This window comes from Ambystoma mexicanum, chromosome 5p (assembly GCF_040938575.1).
Source record: "Ambystoma mexicanum isolate Mex_15411 chromosome 5p, UKY_AmexF1_1, whole genome shotgun sequence".
Taxonomy (NCBI): domain Eukaryota; kingdom Metazoa; phylum Chordata; class Amphibia; order Caudata; family Ambystomatidae; genus Ambystoma; species Ambystoma mexicanum.
This window is the reverse complement of record NC_090930.1, coordinates 463827696-463851481: the sequence shown is the minus strand read 5'-3', so window position 1 is coordinate 463851481 and position 23786 is coordinate 463827696. Positions and strand designations below refer to the sequence as shown.

Genomic DNA, 23786 nt, shown 5'->3' with positions numbered 1-23786 from the left:
TCCTTGCAAAGAATGCTGCAGCCCGCTGCTGCCATGGCTTAGCAGCTGATTAGGAGTCCCATAATAGTTTGGCGTGGCTTCATAGTAGGAGGGTAATGGGTGTTAATGTCTTCGGATAAACTACTGCAACATCACTGACTTGTACAACCATGTTTTTTGTTGATTGCTGTGATCTCGCAAGACAACATCCAGTTTAAGAATCTGCTGCTGGCTATCACATTGTCCATCACGTGCCCTTAGCATTCGCGAATTTCCTGGCGAAATGGATTGTTTAGATTTCTGTAGAATGCAGTGGGGTTGAATGCGAGCAGAAACGGCGTCCTCAAGACTCGACCCATTCGCAAGTATGTTCCTCTTCTCTGTGGAATTCCAGAGAGGCTGAGAGAGGGCGGGAGCTTGCCACAAGAACAGTTTGTGGCTATTCACGTAGTATATTGCTCCTACCTTGACCCCATCACAGAGTCCGTACGTCTGGTGCACGTTTCGTTTCACTGCTGCATCCCCAAGAGTCGGATATACAAGATCTATATTTCAACCCGTTCCTGTTCAAAGGGCTAGCAACTTTTCTTTTAACTTGATTATTTTGCATCATTGGGAAAGGTCACATGGATAAAAAATATTCTTTTATTGATCACTATAACATCACACATTGGTTTTTATGATCCCAGACATCTCAAGTCCTACAAATTAAATAAAGGCTGCAGTGCTCCCATTTGGTGGAGGAGCCTATGGTTGGACTGCAGTAGCATCTGTTGAGGCTATGGTGGCGTGATGCCGCGCTGCACTCGGTATCCGTGTGGGATTTTGAACTTGGAGTTGCAGGATTGGTGCAGAGCTTAAATTATGTGACCGAATGCTATGTGGGTAGTGTGGAGAAATGGAGTCCTTTTGTCCGTGGTGTGGAGTCTCCCGCTTGGCTGCAGCAGAACTCATGGTGGCGGCACAGTCATGGCTGTGTCCTGGAGTTGAGCTGCTTTGCCTTGAATGGGAGTGTCTTGCTGTGGTCCATCTCTGAAGATTGAGCAGAGAGGTGGGTGTAGGTGGCCATGCTATGCCACTTTGATCTGAAGGGGAGTGAAGCATCCTGGCCCTGAAGATTAAGCAGCAAGGTAGCAAGACCGTGCAGGAGGGGACACGGACTTTGGTGTCCTGCTTACACATGGTGCACTTGGTCTGGTGCCCATTTTTCTGATCCACTCTAAGGACGGCAGCAATTATTGATATTACGCTCTTTTTGATTGCTTTTTATTAATGGTGTCCCCTTGTTTGTTAATGACTCTAATCAAGCATTCCCACTAAGTCAGTGCCTTGTCTGGGATTGCTCAAGGGAAGCCCTTATTTCTATATTTTTATGACAAGTTATAATCTGGATGATGAACCCTTGTATCACGCCGCTCTTTGAGAATCCCCCTGACCCCACTGAGCCAAGAAGTAGGTTTGTTTTGCAAATTGAGAAGGTTTATTTGAAAAATTAAACAATAGATATATATCACACTTTTATAAAGACATATGACAGTGATCAACAATGGATGATCTTATACTAGCACACTGGTTTAATAACTTAGGAGTAGTATAGAGGATAAGGTAGCTGAGAATGCTTTATATGGTACAAGGAAATGCAAGGTGGAAAAGAAGAAACACAGGGATAAACTTGATATGATTTCAGCAAAAGATAAGAGAATAACTTTTTCTCTGACAATTCACCCCCCCCCCCCCCTATGCAATGTAAGGAGATGGAAGTAACACACACAGTCTTCAGGAATATAATCACAGTACAATATGAATTCAGTTCCCTCCCTAGCAAGCTTAGAGAAACGGAGATGATTTTAAACACAGGCAAAGTACTTTAAAGGTGGTATGCAAAGAAGGGAAAATATGCTAAAAATGATTTTAATCCCTATAAGAGATTCATGGTGGGTGATGGCTACTTTAAATTAGTTCAGGATCACTTTAGCAATGCTCTATGAATGATTGTCAGATTGCAAACGAATTTCAGCAAAGGAAAGCAAGAAGCTGCTATTTTTACACGTGAAGAAATTTGAGCCAAATCGCAAATCGCTGCACTTTTTCCGAGTGCGTCGAGCGCGATTACGGGAAAAAGTATAATGAATAGTTGGTTCGCTGGAAAGCCTAGAATCTTAGCTTTATAATGAAAGTTAAATCTCGCTTCTAGCACAAACGGTTCAAGAGATACGGACGATTTCGTGAAGGTAGTTCTCAAAATGAAACCATGATTCAAAACGGCAAAATGACACTTTTACAGGTTTAAAATCGGAGAAGGGACACACGATTCTATGATGCAGTTCTGGACCAGTTCAAATGTTTTGAATCCGATTAATTTAAGCTAAGAGATTGGTTTTGCACAGTTCTAGCTGGGTACTCGCTCCTAATTTTGGAAGGAATGGGCCTCGTCACGGATCTGGTCAACAGGTGTCATGATGCCTACCCCCGGAGCACCAGGCCAGGCCCAGCACCCCCGGGAGCAGGCATCATGCCCCCGGGTAAAAGCCCAGCGGCCCCTTATAGGGGCTCTTTGGACTCTGTCCTGGCGCCTTTGGCGCCAGGCTCATGTTGGACATCAGTCCTGGCGCCATAGGCGCCAGGCTCATAAAGGAAAGTGTTTGGTGCACTTACCTGATGCAGACCATGCTGCATACTCGCCTGATGCAGACCATGCTGCATGAAGACTCAAGCCAAATGAGGCTTAGGAGGGACTATTTTACTGAAGGGACTATTTTGTTACTTGGATGGGCTGTGGAAGAATACTTACCTGGGACTTCTTCCAAGGCTATTTAAGCCACACCCGGACAGCCACACGTGCTTCGCGTTGTTCTGCATCCCAGCAGCTGAACGCTCACTGTGTCTGCTCCTGCACCTGGACTCCAGCCACGCCCGTCTCGAACCTGGAACACCTGTAAGGAAAGAAGAGAAGAGAAAGGTGAAAACCAAGAACTAATTCAAACTTCTTACCTGCATCCGGAATCTTCACGCCAGCATTCTTGAAGAGAGACTTGCATTTAAAAGCACTGCGTTGCTCGCTGCAGCGCCGCGCTTCACTCACCTGTCCTCGAGACATCTCCCTGCTCCATCGCGGCTGTCGGCACCGGTCGCCACATCTCTGCACCTAGGGGAGAGAAGAAGAGACAAAAGGTGAGCAGAGGGGAACACAGGAGGAAAGCCGAATTTTCAGCCATAATACTTACCGGCTTTTCTTGGTGAACCATTCCACATTTCGGGTCGGCGCCGGTTCTTTGGCAGGTACCACACCCCGGCCCCTATGGGGAAAGGACAAAAGACATTACTGGGGAATTATAAAGACATTTAGAGGGGTCGCCCTCATCACTAACTCGCCTGATTTTACCATCGGCAATTTAACCCTTCAACGCATCGCCTTCGTTCTGCACCTGAAATAAAGGACAGATCACAGGTTAGGAAGACAACATAAAAAGAGGCTCACACTTGAACTTTTGAATCTTCATACTTACGGCGTATAGCTCCGAAAAGTCAAGTGGATTTTGCCAGCGCCATTCTGATAACCAGTGAAGTAACTGGACGAACGGGCGCCCCTGCACCAGAAGCAGGATGGAGAGTTCATCCTTCCAAACCATAAGGTGAGCTTAAACCGGGGGTTTTGGAGGAAGTCAGAGAAGAACGAAGGGGGGAAAAGGGGAAGCAAGCACACTATTCTGCAGACAGTTAATCCCCCTTTCTCATCTGCAGAAGGATATTCCTACGGGCCAGACAAGCAAGATTTGGGGGTCCTGTTCAATCGGTGGTCCGAGTTCTGCGCATCACGCTTGAAGAGGCCACAGCAACCCAGACTAGACCAGCGCCTCCGTGGGAGCCAGGTGAGCGTTACAACAGGTAGGACTGGACTTCTGGTCTCTCTGGATACAGCACTGCTTTCTGGGTCTGCTACCGGTTCTGGCAAAAGTTCTTGGCAAAGAATTCAACAGCTCGCCCGGCTGTAGAATAGTTTGGTTGGATTGCTGGATTCTGAAGGCCTGCTGAAAAAGGATTTAGCTGGTGGTCCAGGCCTCTCTGCTTTAAGTTCTGGAGTTAAGTTCTGGATCCTGGAGTTCTCAGTCAGCGTGCTGCGCAGGAATTCAGTTGAAGGTTGGAAAATGAATGTCCCTGCCTGGGTTCCAGTGGCTCTTTTTATGTCTTTTGAAAATGGGTGTGGATGCTAACTTTCTTTGCCCAACCCACTCACGATTTGATAGGTCAAGGATTTCTCTTTGACCTGATTTGAGAAGGGAACAGTGAGTCAGAGTGATGAGGTAGGTTTATGGTCAGAGGATCCTCCCCTTGTCAAATTGCACACAAATCTATTTCTGATCCAAATACCCATTTATCTATGTACCATTTTTCTAATATTATATGTCCAGTTAACATATTTTCGGTAGCGCCCAAACCATCCGATCCCTGTCTTTGTAAAATGTCGTGTCCACTTTTGACAGAATTCTGCCCTTTTCATCCAGATAACGACCTCTAAACTTTTCCAGATTTTACACAAATGTGCACAAGGGATATGGGTTTCAGATGAGTGTCAGATTTTTAACATGCATACATTTGGAGTAACAACCTTATTTTCCGCTACTACTCCCCAGAACATACCACAGAGTCCTGACACCTCTTAAAATGTGCACAGAAAAATCACGAGAATGGTGATATTATTTATATAATTTTTACAAGTCCGCACTATGAATTATCCATCTTTTTAAAATTATGCTCCGGTCCCAAAGGGGTGTGGTTTTCCAAAGCACATGGTGGAATTTCTGGTTCGTCCACTTCCCCCAAGCTCAGCTTGCTCACAGATGCACTTCTCCAACTTCTCCCAAGAGGAAGCTATTTTACGACCGCCCCCCCCATATAACATTTGCCTGAGCCCAAGACAGTGCTTTGTTCAGTTTCCTGCAGTCCCGAGGTGCCACTCCCCTAATTCAATCAGAGGTGTCATCTCCTTTTGGCAGGGGCTGCAGAATGCAACCAGGCCTGGGAACACAGCAGCTGATCAAGTTTCAACTCCTGTCGGGGGTAGTTGTCAGGCAGAATTCAATCTCTTTAAGCCAGGCTTCAGCTAAATGTTACTTTGGTTCCCAGTTTTCTACATTCAAACCAAACTTGCAATTTTTACACATGTAGCTAGAACACTGATTCTAAGTTCAAAACTATGACATTTAAACAATTGCAAACTATGTGACACTCAAAAGTAGGTCACTCATTTATTCTAAACATTTCGATTTTAGTGGCTTTAAACCCAAATTCACTTAAGCTGCTGACATCCACAGCTATTTTCAATACATACATTAGACAATTACTTCTTTCAAGTCATTTCAGAATATAGTTTTACATTGTATCCACCTCTTAGTAAGTCTTTCTTTGGTTCATTTGTTCAGTTTTACACAAGTGTCTGCTGGTTTTAAAACACCGGCTTTCTGGTAGTGGTGAGCACCAGTATTGCACCCATTTTTGACATTAATAACAACAGATTTTGAACAGCTCCATATTCCTTAGCACTGATTTCGCTCATGGCGCTTCTGGCCCCTCACGCTCACACTGGTGGGTGGCAGGTCAGGTGACCATTTTGTTGTGCGCAAAGACTGCGCGGTTCTCCAGGATTCTGGCGCAAATGTGGGCTTTTGCACCCTCTTGGATTTCCTAAGCCCACAGCACCAAGTGTTGCAGCATAATAGTCCAAACGTGGGTCAGGACACCCAACAAGCTCATCACATTTTTGATACTTCTCATATGATATTCAGCTGCTTGAATTTGGGACGCTTTGTGTACGAGTCTTGAAGACTTGCCACTATGCATAATTTATTCTGCTGTGTCCTGCGTTCTTTTGGCTACTTTGTTTCATCTCTGTGCCCTCACCCCAGCCCACAACCTTGGTGTGTTTGTTTAATTTCTCTCTACAAATGCATTTAATTTGCTTGAATTGTATATTGTACAGCTATATTGACATTTTCATTTTTCTTAACGGCTGCCTTTTGCATTGGTTTTTTCCACTTCATTTTTTTTTTTGTCGGTTTTGTATTCCGAGCATGACATTTATTGTACCATCTCATTATTAGCCTCTGTAGATATACTGCCTTACCAAGTGAGGAATTTCTCACGGTTGGGACTAGGATCCTGGATGCCATGTGTTACAACATGGCACCGCTGAAACCTAAGGGGAAGAGGCTTTCAAAAACTTGGTTTAGCCAAAACCCTAGTACCTCTGCGTAAATTGGTTAGTATAACCGGGCAGAAATGTTGAGACCAAAAACCCAGAGAGTTTCTGGCAGAGCAAGAATGGCTCTGACCAGCTATTAAATAAAGCAATTTTTAAGGCTAATAGATTTCCTACACAAAAAATGGCGGTAGCTAGCAACCAATCAAGATAAATCTATTATATTTAAGGTCTGTCAACCTACTTGTAAGGTCTCCACCATTAAACCATCGCTGGCACAGGCCAACATTTTTAACAAATTATTTGAGGAGAAAATTGAACATATTAAGATGGATATCGTAGCCCAGAATGCAACTCAGAACTCTGCAGGGCAGATGACTGCTCAGTCCCCATTGGGAATAGTGCAGCCGGAGATAGACACGACGTTCTGTTTCGATTTTCATCTGGTATCACAGAACTATGTATTTTCTCTAGTTAAAGCTCTGAAACCTACAAATAACTGTATTTCCCCTCCCTGCTTATGCAGGAAAGTTCATGGCCCAGGAAATTACACCATTTTTGACCAAGTTCATTAATAAATCTTAGAATTGTATTTTATAGCCTCCGAGGCACAAGATCAAACATCTTTTATTAAAAATACCTAACCTGGATCCCATGGTTCTCCAGAACTATCAACCAATTGCAGGACTTCCGGGGAAAATCCTGGAGAAAGTGCCAGCTTCAGGACTTTGTGGAAAAAGAGTCACTCCTAGACCCCTTTCAATCGGGCTTTCGATCCAAGTTTGGAACAGAGACTGCCTTGCTAGTGATCCAGGATGACCTTTTAGAGGTCGCTGACTGGGGCAAGCTCTCATTGTTAGGGATGCTAGACCTATCTGCAGCCTTTGATACGGTCAACCATAATATCCTGCTTGATTGGTCGAAGGCAGTTGGCAGGGTCTCAGAGCATGCCATTAAATGGTTTGAATTGTTCCTGACTAACCATCAACATGTTAAACTTGGCGGTTTCATCTCAGATCCCACTATTATGGGATGTGGTGTACCGCAGGGGTTGTCGGTTGTCACCACTACTCTTTAATTTGTACCTACAACCTTTGATGGAGATCTTGAGATCTCATGGGATGAATTACCATTCATATGCTGACGACACCCAGATCTTCATCAAAATTGGATATTTTGAAAACATTCACTAGGGTTAAACATTTCCTGGAAGATGTTAGTGAGTGGATGAATGCGTCCAAAACGGAGCTTGTACTGTTTGTACCCAGACATGTACTCGCAGCCTTCAAAGAATTCAGTTCCTAATCTTTTGGGTGTAGTTAGGTTTTGCCGCCAGGGTAAAAACCTGGTATGTATTTGGCAAGACAATTTGGGTAGCGAGGGCCAAGTAGGAGCTAAGGTACAGGCAATTGTCTACTCACTGAGATGACTACGGCAGGTCTTGCCCTATATTCCAGACGAAGATCACGCAACAGTGGTGGAGGCCTTAATGAATGCTCATCTGGATTATTAGAACAGCTTGCTGATGGGTATCCCAGCTAAACAACTTAATAGACTGGAAAAAGGCCAGAATGCTGCCATTAGATTGGTCTACAGGCTGGGTAAATTAGCTCATGTATCCCCATTTCAATGGCTGGCAGTGGAAAAGCGTATTCAATTTAAGGTGGCATGCCTTATCTTTAAATGTTTAAACTGATCAGCACCATCCTACTTGAGCGACAGGATTAGCCGCTATCGACTCTCAAGGTGCTTACGATCAAAAGATCAGCTGCTCCTGAGTGTTCCTTCATTTTCTGTGTGTCAAGGGGTAATAGAAGATTAGCTGCTTTTGGCCCAAAACTGTGGAACAGTATTTCAAGGGAGATTAGGGCCCTGGAGACACTTCTTCAATTCCGCAAAGCACTAAACATGTACCTGTTCCAATGATGGACTATCGTCATGTGACGTGACCACTCCTGCTTTCGAAATTGTTTTTAGCTCATACTCTGCTTTAGTCAATTCCTAATTTCAGCTGCACCGCTATATGGTTAAGTCGTCACACAGGCGTTATAAAGATTCAAAATCAAATAATCATTTACTTATGTACAGCGCATTGGCAAAATGTGATGCCTGAAGTGTAGAAATATGCTGGTACCACTGCTTTAGCTTTCACTTGGATCTCAGTCTTGAGCAATCCATCTATAAATCCCTAACTTTTTGTTATGCCCAATTTCCCAAAATGTTCTTGAACGTGCCCAACCAGTATTTCAAACAGCATTTTAGAATACTCGGTTTAAAGGGCAGCTACTTGATAGTCCTGCATGTAAGTCGCTTACAAAAAAATGTTTTTATTTAATGAGTGTGCTTGCTAGGTTCCCTTCATTGGTGTTAATATTGCGTTAATGTGAGCTCCTCTTGAGCCGTTGCTGAGCTATATACAGAGAGGACGGGAGCTTTACTGGCTGGTAACTGCACCAGTGTTCTAATTAAGGCGATGGCTTTGGGTTTCTAACTTGGGCCGCAGGCCGTTATCTGCTAGTAAGGCCTCCCATCAGTCTATATTGCTTAATTAAGCTTTGTAGACCCGGTCCGAGGGTGTTTTGAGTCGGGACTGAATTAAAGGCCTGTACACAGCTAGGATGGGGTTTATAAACTATTATAACAACCCTCTGCCTTTCATGAGGGAGAAAGTCAAAAGGGCAAAATGGTGGGGGCAAGTAATAACGATGGCCTTTTCCACTTTCTGGGGGTAATGACCACTCTCCTTTTGGAATTACATGTGTATGAACGAGCCTGTTTATAGTACATAAAATCTCCTTGTTGGTCATGGGGATTAGCTGTGGTTACGCGTCCCCTTGCTACTAGGCTTGAAATGTGGCATGCTAAATAATATATGGACTAGACCCGTTTGTGTAGCCCATAGATGAATTTTACTCGACATATCTACTTCGTGTTGCTTAGCAAGGGAATTTGAAAGTGGAGACATAATTGCTAGCATCTGAACTTGAAACATTTGTGCATAAAAAAAATAAGGAATACAGAAAACGTTTGTGGGTGGGTGATGGAATAAGAGTGGGGTTTCTAGTGGTAGTGTTTCGTTAATGAACAATTTTTTAATTTCAGTCCTTGAAAGAGCATTAGTTCCCGGCGAGGGTCAATGAGCTTGTTACAAGCAAGCTCATTGGCACTCACCGGGGCATTACCCGGCCGACAAGTTTCCTCTCACTGTCGTGGCTCCGGGGTTCCTTCCACGACTGACCGCCATGGCGGGCATTTTGTTTATTTTTTTTTACATTGATTTCAATGGCTTCCATGGAAAGGGAGAAGGGACTATGCATAGTCCTTTCTCCCGATCCCTGGCGGCCATTCTTTTTGCGTTTATTTTTACGAGTTGAGACGGTCACATCGCCTTTTCTCGAAGACGTGCCGGGGTACAAATGGCAATATGACCCTCGAAGGGGGGCAATAACCAGTTGGGGAATGCCCCCAGGGCTCTGTTAAAGCCCTTGCTTCGCTCGGGCTTCAAACTATGGCCACGTGGGCATTGCCCGACTGGTAATGGGGGGCCCCCCCACTACCCTCCTTGGGTCATATTGCTGAAGTATGTTGCATGATTTTCACAGGATCTTGGGGTGTTGAAGAGAATCTGGCATTTGTCACGGGCACTTTTGAAGTTTGAGAAAGTATGCATTGACTAATGTCTTCATTCATCTTCTCCTTCTAGGTTGCTGTTGTGAAGACTTCCGGCCATATACCTAGATTTCAAATTTATCTGATTGGTATGTAACCATTGGCTGTCTGCACATTATATGTATGCGCTTTTTTGTTTCTCATTGTACACACTGTGACGGCTCGACGTCCCCGACACCGGAGGTGATGACCAGGTTAGATCATATGAAGCCTATTCTATTTCAGGTATCGTGTGGTTTCATCCCCAGGGTTTTTTCCATGTAATTTTTAACCAAAACAATTACATCGAACAACTAATCGAAATATAAAGGGGGATAAGGGGAAACAAATTATTCCGAAAAAACTCATGTTGGTAAAATGACACTTTCATGACCGTTATGAGGCAATGGCTGTATTGGACGTGTTTTTTTATTCTGGGTTGTAGGCTTTAGTCTTGCGGGACTTGTTCAACTGTAAGTGATGCAGAAGAATGTTGTTGAAGCCTGATTTGCTGTGCATGTGTAGGGAGTGATAGCAGAACAGTCCATTGCATGCAGGCCTGGAGTTGAGTAAGTTGCATCATCTGAGCTATATACTCCTTATGTGGCCATCTAAATGTTTTGGGCTACAACTCCCTTGATCTGCACCATTGACTATGCTGGCTAGGGATCATGGGAGTTGGAGTCCTAAACACCCGTGGTGGTGGCACATTGTTGAGCGACTGGTTCAAAATTACTGGATAGTGTTGGAAGATCTAGTTTTAAACAGGGTCTAGGTCCCGTACTTCACATGGTAGGGTAGACCCCGTTTCCCAGCCTAGTACAGTGGCAGCCTATGTCTACGAGGTGGGTTACATTTGCTAGGTCATTTGAGCACACAGTAGATAGTCCACCGAGGTTTGGAGTGAATTTTTCTTTCCTTCAATACAGTCTTGTCGCACAAGAGTGCCACGTGTTTTTAACCAACATTTTTTCCGTTTTTTTTTATCACACTTTTTCCATTTTGTGGTAAAGACTGGAAACCGTTCACAGTATTTCAACAGAGTGAAAATTCCTCCAAACTAAAAGGGTAAAACATTGCCTAGAATCAAGGATGTGCAATCTTTAGCTCTCTAGATGTTTTGGACTACGACTCCCATGATCCTTCCCCATTCCCTGTTTGTAAAGCTTAATGGTAGTAGTAGTCCATACATTCTGGAGAGCAAAAGGTTGCATTTTAACAGCCATTTAAAGAGCGGTGGTCTTTGTCTAATTTCGGATAGAACTTTGCTTCGATTATGGATGCTTTTTCTCATCCTTTTATCTTTACGAGAGTTTGTAAAGGGTGACTTTGGTTAAGATAAGTTTTGGGTTCTTCAACTCCTATTATATATTTTTTATCTGTATGAATTCCATTGTCGCAACCTCAGACTGTCCCGACATTCTGTGCTATATTGCTAAAGTTTAGACCTATGTAGCAGCCAGAGTCTTGCTAGTGAGTTCCCATAAACACCTTTTAGTCTCCATGCCAATGTTACCTCGTGGTTGTTCACCCAGTTGACAGTTAAGCTCTGTAGCTCGAACAGAGGCAAGTGGCAATAGGCTGGTTTATAGTGGACTCCAAGCAGAGCCAATGAAGGACCCAGTACTCCAGTGCCTTAGCCATCCTCTTGGGCCTTAGGTTTTCTAGCAGTACCGGAAGAGCTCCAACAGCCTAGCCCAGAATATTGCTTTTAAGAGCCACTGATTTAAAGCCTAGCCTCATTTCAGCATGTCCTTGGATCCATCTTGCTTGCTGGCTTACAGAACTTGGACTTGCTAGACGCTACCTGGGAGAGCTGTACCCCTCCTCTGTGCCCCTCTGTATCCTACCCCCCTACTGTATATCAGGGAACTTCTAGCGTTCTGCCTAACACCTAAATAAATATGTGCCTAGTTAATGTGCTATGGAGGTTGTAGGTATTTTCTTTATATCGAAATGAGGACTATTGAGATTAATATTTTCTGACATGCACCCACCTCATTTCTCTGCTTATTGAACAATATTCTATTTCCACTAAAACTCCTGGTTTGGGCTGACTGCTGTCATTGTATGACTGATGGCCCCACGCGCTCTTGCTTCAATATGATTGATTCCTTTGCATCGCAGGTGGATTTTGAGAAATGTTGGCTACTTCACTCTTGCCATTGGTATTTCTAATGGCCCTATTTCTTCAGATTTCTGGAAGGATGAACACATGTGGTCTTTGGGAGGAGGTGGCGAGTCAATCCTTGGCCTGGTAGCAGTGCAAAAGTCAATGAAGGCTTAATGACTTCTACCTGAGCTTCCACAGAGTGTCCATGCATTCTGTTAGCAAACTGTGGTGAAGGCAAGGTGGTCTCTGCATCGACTGTCTCCTGTTCATATTGCGCAACTGGGATGAAAATGTCCTTTACCACCTATCAGCATTCTGGGAAGGGCCCTTGTAATAAGAGTTTTTTTTTCTGGTAGCATGTTGGCGTCTACCACAGTAGAACATGTGGAAATAGTCTGTAGCTTTATGTAATTCATTCTACTTGGATCAGGATCTGAGCTAGAGGAAGTTGCATTCGTGGTAGTTTTTTAGGATGACGTGCTTCCTATGTGGGCCAATCCTTTTAATTTCAGCATGATTGGTGCTAGTGAGAGACGGCTTGAAATTTAAAAGAAAATAATTTGAGTGGGAAGACATGTTGGTAAATGGCAAAGCATCATTTTTTAAACCCTTTAAATGTAGAGGAGGTCTCTCGAGCAGGGTCACAGACTCGGCTAAAGGAGCATCAACTGATTCAAATTGACTCAAAAAATCGACTGTGAAGAATAGAAGTTTATCCAATTTCTATTTGAGCTGGCGCAGTTGGCAAGCAGGTCTTGGAGACAGCTGGAAATCTTTCAGATGTTATGGATAGGATTTCCTGAAAGAGGTGCGGGGGGGGGGTTCTTGTCCAAGGCTATGTAGTGAACCACTCTCCTTCCCAACTGAAGACCACCCCCCCTTCCCCGCATCCCTCAATCCCCTGCCAACCTCACAAAGCAAGGAGTAACCGATGCCTCGCCTGCACACAATTCATGATGCAAGCCAGTTGCAGGTTGAGAAGGGACATGCAAATGTATGCATATGACCTTTGAATTAAGCTCCCAGTAGAGAACCTGCCAGCGATTGTCATGCGGTGCTTTGATGGAACAGGGTGCACAGGCATTGAATCCGATTTAGCTCCACTAGGCCTAGTTGAGATTAACATTTCTGTTGCCAAGAAAGCATATGGTCATCGCATATGTTTTGTCTGGTTGAGGGCAGTTTCACATACGATTCTCTTCTACGCAATTCAATCCATTGGCAAATTAGTCTCATACCGAACAATTTCGTTCCAATTTCAGAGGATTAACTGGAGGATTAGGTGTTCGAATTTCACGTGGCAAATGCGTTTTAGTTGTGCCTGTTGCACGAATCCCAAATGTCTTGTGCACATAAATCCTGAATCCCAAATGTCTTGTGCACATAAATCCTTGTCCGCCATGGAGGCATTTTGGCTTCCTGTAGTGCACAGAATTACCTCTAGGAGGTGCTATTCTAGAGAGGGTAATTTGACTTGAGGGGCTCCAACAGGTGTTTTACTGCCATGTAATGCATTAATGTTGGGGGACTAGCTGGGGAGCCCTTCTCTTTTGCAGCAATTTAGTTATAAACACGAAGTGTAGTTGGGCCTGTTCTCCTGGCCAGTGTTGCTATAGTAATCGGGGAAAGTTTAATGGTCTCCCTATCTGAGAGATTATTTAGAATTACTTGTGAGTGGGGGGGCGGGGTTCTACAGTTATTTATAGTATTCTCTAGGCTGGAAAACATGAAAAGAAATACGATTATTTTCTGAATTGGCCAGTCGTGTTGCTTTTTCAAAGCCTCATAATGCTAGCCGAATCGGCAATTTAGATGAGATGGTTCATGACTTGCACCTCGTTGCTGGTTTCCAGATTTGTAAACTTCCCTTCTTACCCCCCTGCTCCGACTTTGAATAGAATCCGGAAGCGTGTGCCCTTTTACTCCATGTTCACCTGTATGCTCATGTTATTTTGTGCTCCTTTAGGGCAGTCACCTTGTGTTATTGTGGAGAGGGTGTGGCAACGGTTCGTTTGCAATTTGAAATCTCACGTTCGCTTCTGCTGCGGTTTATTGCCCCTATATACTTCAGTAGGATCCAGAAAGCAAAGGCAGCCAGCCTCAATATTTACCATATGGGTTGGAGGGCCATAGAGTTTTTGAGAGCGTGCGTGGTATTTCAGTCAGACTTGTCCTAGCCAGTGACTGAGATTGTCAATTGAGCGTTATTGGTAAAAGGTCTGTTAATTTTCATTCCCGCAGTCAACATTTATTCCATTGAACCACACAATCTGTTGTAGCAGCGCATGCCCTGGCGTTGCAGGACGTCTTCCTTCACAAGGGTTACTGGTCCTGGTTTGGCTTGTACTTGCCAGGCCCTGCCATCATGGTACTACTTGGACATAACATTGCAACGGCTGGAAAATGCTGAGAGTACATGGGTTTATTTCAGTGCCTGGCAAATTACTATCCAATACCTGTTCACAAGCCGAAACTGTTATCTCTACGACAGCTTGTTTTTGGCAGGAATTTGGTGCAAGGAACAGATGCGAGGAGACCATATTGTGTATTATTACTCGGTGTCTGACTGAATGCTTAGTCAAGACATGTTTATTACACCAATAGCTTATATGCAGCTGCAATTGAGCTGTTCACGCTGAGAACTGGTTGGAAATTATACTGGCATTCCCTACAGTGCACAAAGTTTGATCCAACTACGTGATAGACCTTGCTCAAAGAGCGCTCCGCAGACCGTGTTTTGGGCGGGTGGGAACTGTCGGGGATTCTCAAAGCCATTGGCGGCCAGTCGGTGGGTGAAAACCAAACGCCTTCAACCTGTCTCTCCTCACACCCATTTCCCTAGTAATCCAGGAAATAGTTTCAGCTTAGGTAGTCGCTAAAACTAGCGATGGTTTTAATTGAGTGCACCCCAATTTCAGTGTTCGTTTCCTGACCACTTTTGCTGGACCTTTTGTATTGCCAGAAACACAAGGCACTTCACGTTTGTGCTTGACCATCTGAACTTAATCCATCTATAAAATGGTGCGACGCCTCTGCCAAAGTCTGGATTTCAATAAAGATGGTCACCTGAAACACTTAAGCAATCATTATAATTTGCTGATGTTGAAAGATATGAGTGATTCATAAGACTTTGCAACATTTCCGTTTATAATAATTGTAAATACTGGCGTGCCTGTACGACAGGTTCCTGGCCATTATGACCCTGCTGGTCCGGAAAGAACAATGGTGGTAAATCCACCGGTTCTGTTATTTCGCCGTGGCATTTTTAATTGCGGGTTTTTTCATCTGCGTTTTTTTTTTGGGGGGGGTTATCCACCCCCAAGCCCCCCTTTTTTATTTTTTTACTCCCTTACACCCACAACCATATATTTGATTTTTTTAACCCCCCCCCAAAAAAACGATGAGTTTTTTTTTTCGAAATAAAAACGGCGATGAAAAAACACGCGATGAGAAATACTGCGGTGAAATGCATGTATACCAATCCACCACCACCGTTCTTTCCGGACCGGCTGATTAAGAGTCCTGCAGGTGGGAGGTGTCACTTCCGCCAGGTCTGACCTGGCGGGTTTAACACCACCTGCCTGCAGGCGGACATGGAAACACCGGCACCATTACAGCATGGTGCCGGTGTTTCCACTTCCCCATTCCCATGGAATCCTATGGGACTCCATGGGAATGGGGATTAACAGAATTGCGCCTCAGGAATTACCGGGTCCCCGGGGTTGTAATGCCCCAGTGATTCCAGCAATCACAGAGGCAGAATGATAATACGAGTCCGGCGGTAACCTCCCGCAATTTCCGGCACGGTTACCGCTGGACTCGTAATGAGGCCCAAAGTCTTGGCCTGTCGCTGGCCATTGTTTTGGCGTATGCTGAAGCAGTTTTTCTGGGATTTTTTTTTTTTTGTTTTTCAGCACCGTTTTGAGATGCAGCTGTGCTCAAAAAGGTACTGCTTGCATCAGCAGTCTAAGTTTTAAATATTTTGTGATTCTAGAAATGCGAATATCCTTTTTAAGAGCAACTTTTGCCAGGGTGGAGTTTTCTTGTTCGGGCAGCGAGGAGTGTCATGTTGTTCTTATTGGCTGTTGGGAGGTGTTGAAACTTGCTCGGAATTGTTTTATTTTTTTTAACAAGAATGTTGGATTTCCACTTTCAGGGTATGAAAGGGTGGGGACAGTCGGGCCCAACCCAAAGTACAGGTTTGTTCTGGTTGCGCAGTAGATGACTCGAGTACGTCCTTTGTGTCGTATACTGCAAATGCAGGGGATGTGGAAAGTGCTTGTGTGCTGTGTCCCGCTCCCTCACCCCCACTAGTACTTCCTAATCGTTTCTAAGAGATGCGTGTCTTCTCCCCTTGGTATCGGATAAAAAACATGACTTCATCAAGCAAGTGTGTAAAGTAAAGTGCGAGTGGGGCATTCGGGCTAGAACGATGTGCAGAAGTAGTGCTAACGTCCGAAAAAACGCCTTCATTACCCATGCAAGTAATGTCTAGCCTTTTCAAGCTGCAGGCTGCGATTATCTGGGAACTTTCCATTAGAACGCCCAACACCTTTCACGGGAACTTTGGCCACAGCGCCTTTTACTTGTACACGTATACTAGTGGGCCATGCAGCCCTTAAGGACCGTACTGCTGCCTTACCACTCATTTGCGGAATCTCTTGGCACTAACACTACTCGCCTGAAAGCTGCAGTAGACGGAAAGAGTGATGAAAGGGGGTCGGGGTGGGGGGGTGGCGCGGGACAGGGAAGCAAGGCTTTCTAGCCAATGACACCAAAGGAACCGTTGCAGTTGAAGGGTCTTCTTGAACCTACTGTAGTTGGCGGTTTTCCCAGTGAATGTGGAGCTGGGTGATATGGGGAAGTGTCAGTGACGTGCTGATTGAGGATGCAGGAGTGCTGTGCAATTCCTGGCCTTCGGAAATTAGATGTGCCCCATACGCGTTTGTTTTTCTTACTGCTCCTTTCCATCCCAGATATGTTGGTCTAAATGTTTAGCAATGCTCCTTGTGTTTCATTTTTGTCATTACGCCTCTGGGAGTGAACAGTCCTTTCTTTTACCAGAATGTGTTCGTAGTCGTATTAACATGGTGTTAAGCTGTGTATTATTTCCTTGTACATTGACCTGTGGGGGTAGGGAGTTCATTGAGAGGTAGGCTAGGTCAGAGTGAAGTGGTTGACTAGAATATCTGTGCGAATCCAGCTGTCGGAGTTTCGAAACTAGCGCACCACTACGCCCTTCAGTTTACTTAGGTTGTCACATTGAGCGCCATTACGGTACGTCGAAACGGGAGGAATTCGACATGAAGCCATTTTATAGAAATGTGACCTCATAAATGCATGCAGCAAAGTATTCTACCATGGGATATTTCATGTTCTTTGTAGCAAGCCTATAGCACAGATCTTCCAAAATGTGTTTCGGACCACACAGATAGTCCCGGGACAAGGCTTGTCGCGCTAGGAAGCATGTAGCCACCACTGTCTTGTACGGAAGTATATCATATATGAAAGGTATGTAATTCACCCACAAGTAGCCAGTGAACTTCAGAATGATCATTTGAACTTTTGGGGCACTGTAGGGTGATGAATGGAAGGTTTTGAATCCACCATAATCCCTGGCATTGCGTTTGCCCTGGGCAGGCTGACAGACAATGTTCAGGTTTCTATACAAGACCAGAAAAAAACGAATGCGAAAAAGCCCTGGCACCATCACAAAAGGGTCATTCTAGCCAAGCCTGCTAGGCCGCATCATTCCTTTTGCACAAAACCACCCCAGAAATGTATTGGACATCATAGGTGAGGGTGTAGTTCTTTATTGAACCATCCCAATTAAGGAGTTACATAAATAACGCCCAAGTCCAAACTCGATACCTGGACCATTCTCTGGTTGGTTAGAAGTTGGGCTGCTGCTTCAAAAGCTGTTATGGGGCTTTTTTGAATGCTAGTCTAGAATGGCCATTCTAGCAGTTAAAGCCAATGCTATAGCTTCCTGGTAAATCACCCCGTGGGTGGATGAAGGTGATTAGTCTCTCGAGCAAAGAGCATGTGATGCAATTTCTGCCTTGAATACATTCAAACACTATCGGCCCAGTACATGATATTGCCAATTTCATTTTTCAGTACTAGTCCACAAGACCAGTATGACCAACACTGAAGTAGCAGAGCTGCGTCAAAATACGCATCGAATCGCAACGTAAACCGAGTGTAGTTCAGCAGAACTAACAATTCTTAAGGCTTTAAAGAAGATCACGTCTTTGAAAAAGAATGCACTTTTACATGCAAACTGCTTCTTTCAGCATGTATGCATCTTTAAATACCAAAAAAGATGAAGTATTGACTTGAGATACATATATGTGTAGAAGGGAAGAAAACATGTAGACTACATTTAAAACAGGGAGCACAAAAGGGACTTCTGCACATAATTGCAGACTCCTTGCAGATCTCTTCTAACTTTTGACTCTGCCGCAGAACCTAAACATTTGATCTCAGATCAGCTTTCGACACTGCTGATCACGTTTGTTTTTGTTTTCTGAAGTAGTAGAACCTTCAGCCCTGGTTGACTTCCTTATTAAACCATTCACATAAATTGAAACTAGATTATGTGCCATTTCATTCGTGGCAAGTAACATGAAGCAATAATGGTCATGTGCGCTCTGAAGACATTGCCGCAATCCCTCCTCAAGGTTGACTGGAATTGTGATTTTCTGCCACTACGATGCCGACGACACAAAGATCTATTGCCAACCAGCAAGCCCAGTAGCAATCCTTTAAAAGCTGCTTGACTTCTTGCTAAGCACGGTTGGTCACAAGCTTACTCAAACTCTGTGACATCAAAGAACTGTTCTACCTAAACCTCACAACCTGTCCTTGCAGCATTATTGTCCCACCCCTCCGTATTGGAACAATCCTTAACCCTAGAAGTCCACCCAAAATCCTGGTGGTCACCCTTGCTGCGGTTTAAACTCTGTAGCCCCATCACCACTCCCTTTGTAATTTTCAACTGCTTTCATCCCACCCAGGAGACCGATCAGTAGTATTTTTTTTGTAATCCTAATTTGCAAAATCATGGAAACTACCCACCCCTTTTTTTTCTTTCCCTCTGCCGAGTCTTTAAACACTCCAGACTGATAGTTTGAGATACAACGTGTGCACCTATTGCCCTAGTGAACAAATTCTGTGCTGGCCCTAGGGTAATTCTAAACCCTCTACCTCCCCACAGAGGTATCTATAAGGAAAATATTAAAGTGCCAACCTCAACAAAATGCTTCTATGCAACTAGAAGCTTCTTCTGGCCTCTAATCCAAAATATTGCATACATCCGCAAAAAGTCTTAGTTTGATGCATTTCGCTTCCTACCAATGTCAACACATAGGCAACCTAGCTAGTTTTTAGTAGGAAAGTTGGTTTAGTTTGCAGGCTTTTGTTGTATGAGGTAGAGCTTCTGGTCTGACCCCCCTCCCCCTTGACAAAAGCAGGGGCCGGCCAGGAGCCCCATCAGTTGCTCGCCCACTGCTTCCATTAACAAAATACAACTTGTCTGCCTCTATTCCGGCCTGACTGCCAGCATATAGACATGATCAGCACAGGCTAAGGGGGTGTGGCCGTAGATGGTCACCTTGCCTCCAGCAGCTTATTAGTTTACATGACAATGATCTGGAGGTTAGGTCTGGCCCAGCACCTTTTTAAAGAATCACTGGCATAGTGCTTAAACACAGTTTAAAGAACAGCAGGAGGCCCAGTTCTGTTGTTCAGCTGATACTTATCAGCCGAACAGCAGGAGGCTGTTCTCGGGGTCGGACTGGGCCATAAAACTGTCTCAGGCGCCAATGGAAAAAGTGGACCACCGTTGCAAATGGCTATTCATTCCTTTTGTGACACTGTTTGAATGGTAACCAATGGGGAGTTTTGATAAGTGATGCAAATTGTGCATTAAAAAAAATATTTATTCTGCAACACTGGTTGCTAGCCGCAGAGTGAATTTTCTCATCAAACTGGCCCCAATTGACAAAAAGGTGGCCCACTTTGAGCCAAAAAACTGGCCCACACCAGCATTTTCTGTTTTTGGTTCGGCCATGGGCATATTGCCCTATAGGCCAGTCCGAGCCTGGTTTGTGGTGGGGGCGCTCAAATCTCACTCTGGCAGACCTGGGGCTGGCACTGGAGCAGAGTCACAGATTAGTTGAGAGGTGGACCATCATGGAAAACCTTGTGTTAACTATATGTAAATCAAGATGTCTTTCACTGTGTTGCTCAAAAAGATTAAAGTTGCCCATCACTGCAGCTAAAATAATAGTCAGGTTTTTGACACAAAAATAGTGCATTTTTAATTCTGTGAGTTTAATAAAACATATATATATATATATATATATATATATATATATATATATATATATATGCGTTTGCTCTCAACCCAACATCAGTGAATTGAGGATTACAGGAACACATCTAATCTTTAAACGTAGGTTGGTGTTAAGTGATGTCCCATAAGGTAACTATTGAAGACATGAACCAGGCAGCATCACCCACCAAACTGTCCATGGACATCAATCTGGATTGTTGTGGCCTAGTTTTGTTCTGAAGGGCTACTTTCAATGCGACAAAAAAAAAAAATCACATTGACAATTACCAATTATAAATGTGCCTGACCTGGCACTAGCTAACATAGGCGCCTTTACATAGTGCAAAGATAATCTGGCAAGCAAACACGCAGGAACGGCTACAAGATGACACCCAGCAGGAATGACCCAAAGGCTGGAGCAGTTCAGTGTAAATGACTCTGGCATTATGATCTGATGAAAAGACGCCTGCAGCAGTTTCCTTCCAGTGTTCACGTGAAGAAAGCAATACGAGTTTCTCTCTCATCTGAAGGGAGATGGTTTGGAGAAAGCGTGTTGTGCAGCCATTTCCCGGGCTCGGCCGGTCATGGGCTCCTAGATCCAGGCCTGACCCCGGCTCAGTCCTACCCATGAAATCTCTGCCCCCCCCCCCCACCTCTAGTATGAGGCATTCACTTATTTGTGAGTTCATAGTCCTTAACTGTCTGCAGCCGGGAGACTGTGCTAATGCTCATTTATAACGGAAGTGTGATGCATGCTTGGTGCAGTTCTTTATCCGTGTCTGGAACATGCCTTTGTGAATAGGGCACGCACAGAGGCGACCGTCTTGGGAGTAGCGGGATGTGAAGCCTGTACTCGCCACGTGTCATGGTCTGGATTAATCGCATAGTTGGCCATGGCGATATTTTCTGTTGTAAATATTGCTGCAAGCGTTTATCCTCTCTACAGTTTCAACACTCCAGTGAATTTCATCAGCTCTTAGGTCGCATGTTTGTTTCGTTGTTGAGTGATGTTAGTTTTTTAATGTAGCTATAACGTCTTGAATGCACCGCACAAGGTCTCCGTCTGACGTTCTTTAGTTTGGCTGTGTTCTTGTTTAGGAAGCCAGACTAATTACGCCTGAAGGTGCCAGTTCGTTTACAGAGCTGCTGGCAAGAAAAGATCAGTCTTGATGAAAAGCGTCTTAATTCATTTTGTGAGCATTGTGAAAATGCCCTCAAAGAACTGTCATTTAGTTAAGCCTGTTATTTTTTTCCATTTTAATAATTTTTTATTAAGGTATGTAGAATACATTTGTAACGTCATAATATCCAAAACATAATGCAGTTAACCAATTACATGTACTTGAGAATAATCTATGGTAAAATAGTAGTGATCCAGAGGATCTATTAATAGGGTGCACTACATACTTTATGAGGTTAAGCATTTGATGAACAACTTACAATAATAATTGAAACATAAACGAAACCATTGTGACACAGTGTTGCGCACGATTTAGTGCTGAACGATTTCTGCATTATGATGTTTTAAGTAGGGGGAGGACGAACACAAGACTAACATTTGACAAACACGAAAAATGAGGGGATGGGAGAGGTAGGGGGGTAGGTGTAGAGGTGTGGCTCTTTAGTATATGGTAAAATAAATATTCAATACAGTGTTAGGGTTAAGATTCATTCATAAAAATCTTACGAGCATCAAAGGAGTGTTATATATTAACAAAAGTCACATTCCATGCGTGGTTACATTAAAATGATCCAGATAACGAATGAAAAATGACCATTTAGCATTGAACTTAGGTATAGAATTAAGATTGTTTGCCATACACATTTCCATCTTTTGCGTGAGACAGATGTTATTCCACCAGCTTCTTATGCACAAGGAGCGGGAGTCTTTCCAATTGGCAGTTATATTCTTCATGGCCAAACAAATGAAGAGATCATAGAGTTTAGATGCACCAGATGGCAAGTAGGTGGTAATAGCCAGGCTTCCTAAGACAATGTTCATGAATGACAGAGGGACATTAGTTAAAAAAATAGAGTTAAGGTACTTCCACACTTGTTGCCAAAATCTGTGGGTATATGGACACATGAAGAACATATGCTCATACGAAGCAGGGGTGGCTCCACATGTCCAACAGTTATCATTGTTATTAATATTAGTGAGGCATAGTTTAGCAGGTGTGATGAAAACTCTGTGTATAAAGAAGAGAAAATGTTGGGAGATATTATGCTGATGACATCCTTATTCTCATCAAAAACCCAAAAACACACCTCCCACATTTACTAGAAGTACTATCGCAATTCAGTTCAGTTTCAGGTTACAAACTTAATAAAGATAAATCAGAAATTATGCCCCTCAATCCCTACTGCCTTAAACACGACATTGACCCCTTTGGTTTTAAATGGTCCAGTTCCTCTATTAAATACCTAGGTCTTAGATTTGCTCCCTCGATCCCGGACACCATTAAGCTTAATACACATTCATTACTAGATAAACTAAAGGAATTAACATCCAGATGGTCCCCCTTATATCTTTCTTGGTGGGGACGACTAGACACGATCAAGATGATGCTATCACCAATAATTTTATATTACCTACAACTCCTATGTGTTCCGATATCTTCCTCCTTTTACAAATCAATGTACTCTATTCTTCTAAACTTCCTTTGGGGACAAGGCAAAAGTAAAAGAATTGCTCTAACCAAATTGAAGGCACCATATGACAAGGGAGGGGTCAAGTTTCCCGATTTTAAAGCATACCATAATGCCTTTCTTTTGAAGCAAGCCAGATATTGGTTTGCCTGTCCCATAATGTCAGATATTCCCACATGGTGTACCATAGAGAAACAGCTTGTGTTTCCTATAGAAATAACGGACCTCATTTATGTATTCAAGCATTCTTCGATGTCTATATCAGACCCTATCAGAGCTACAATATCAGCCCTCCAACTCTTTGTATTCACACAGACAAATTCCCCCCAAAAAAGCCTCTCACCTTTTTTATGGCATAACAGCAAGATAACGATTAATAACAAAACCTTAAACAGAAAATCCTGGAAGAAAAAGGGTATTAGATTTATACAACAAATTATAAATAAATCTTCTATCCTTTCTTTTCAGCAGCTCAAAAATCAATTCGCAATTCCCAACACTGATTACAATTTCTATAATAAGTTAGTTAATTCTTGCTTTGATGCTCTCCGCAGCTCCTCCAATGAGATTCTAACTCCTGATGTCTCAAGATTACTACACCTAACAATGCCCACCGACACTAAGGCTTCTAAATTCTATGGCATTCTCATATCATCCCTTAAGATTTGCACAATACGCCACAAATGGGAAGAGGATTTTGGTTACATTTTTAATGAATATACATGGTTTAAGATTTTCTCAAGAATCAAGCCTGTTATTTTTTTAAGCTGCATACTCTCCGGCAATATTTACCCCCACTTAAAATGGAAGGTACGTTGATCTTGACCCAATAAACAGCGGAACATACACCCATCTTGTGTAGG

General features: G+C 43.6%; 1 protein-coding gene across 4 annotated transcripts in view; it reads left to right on the top strand.

The window, feature by feature from the left end:
* The window catches only part of PLS3 (plastin 3), a 612346-nt gene that overhangs the window by 98228 nt on the left and 490332 nt on the right, over positions 1–23786 (top strand). For 2 of the 4 annotated variants that reach the window (XM_069612872.1, XM_069612869.1), the window contains exon 2: positions 9879–9933. The exons of the other annotated variants lie outside the window; for them this stretch is intronic. The gene's annotated coding sequence lies outside the window, so the exon portion shown is untranslated. The remainder of the gene's footprint in view (positions 1–9878; positions 9934–23786) is intronic. 4 annotated transcript variants of the gene reach the window in all.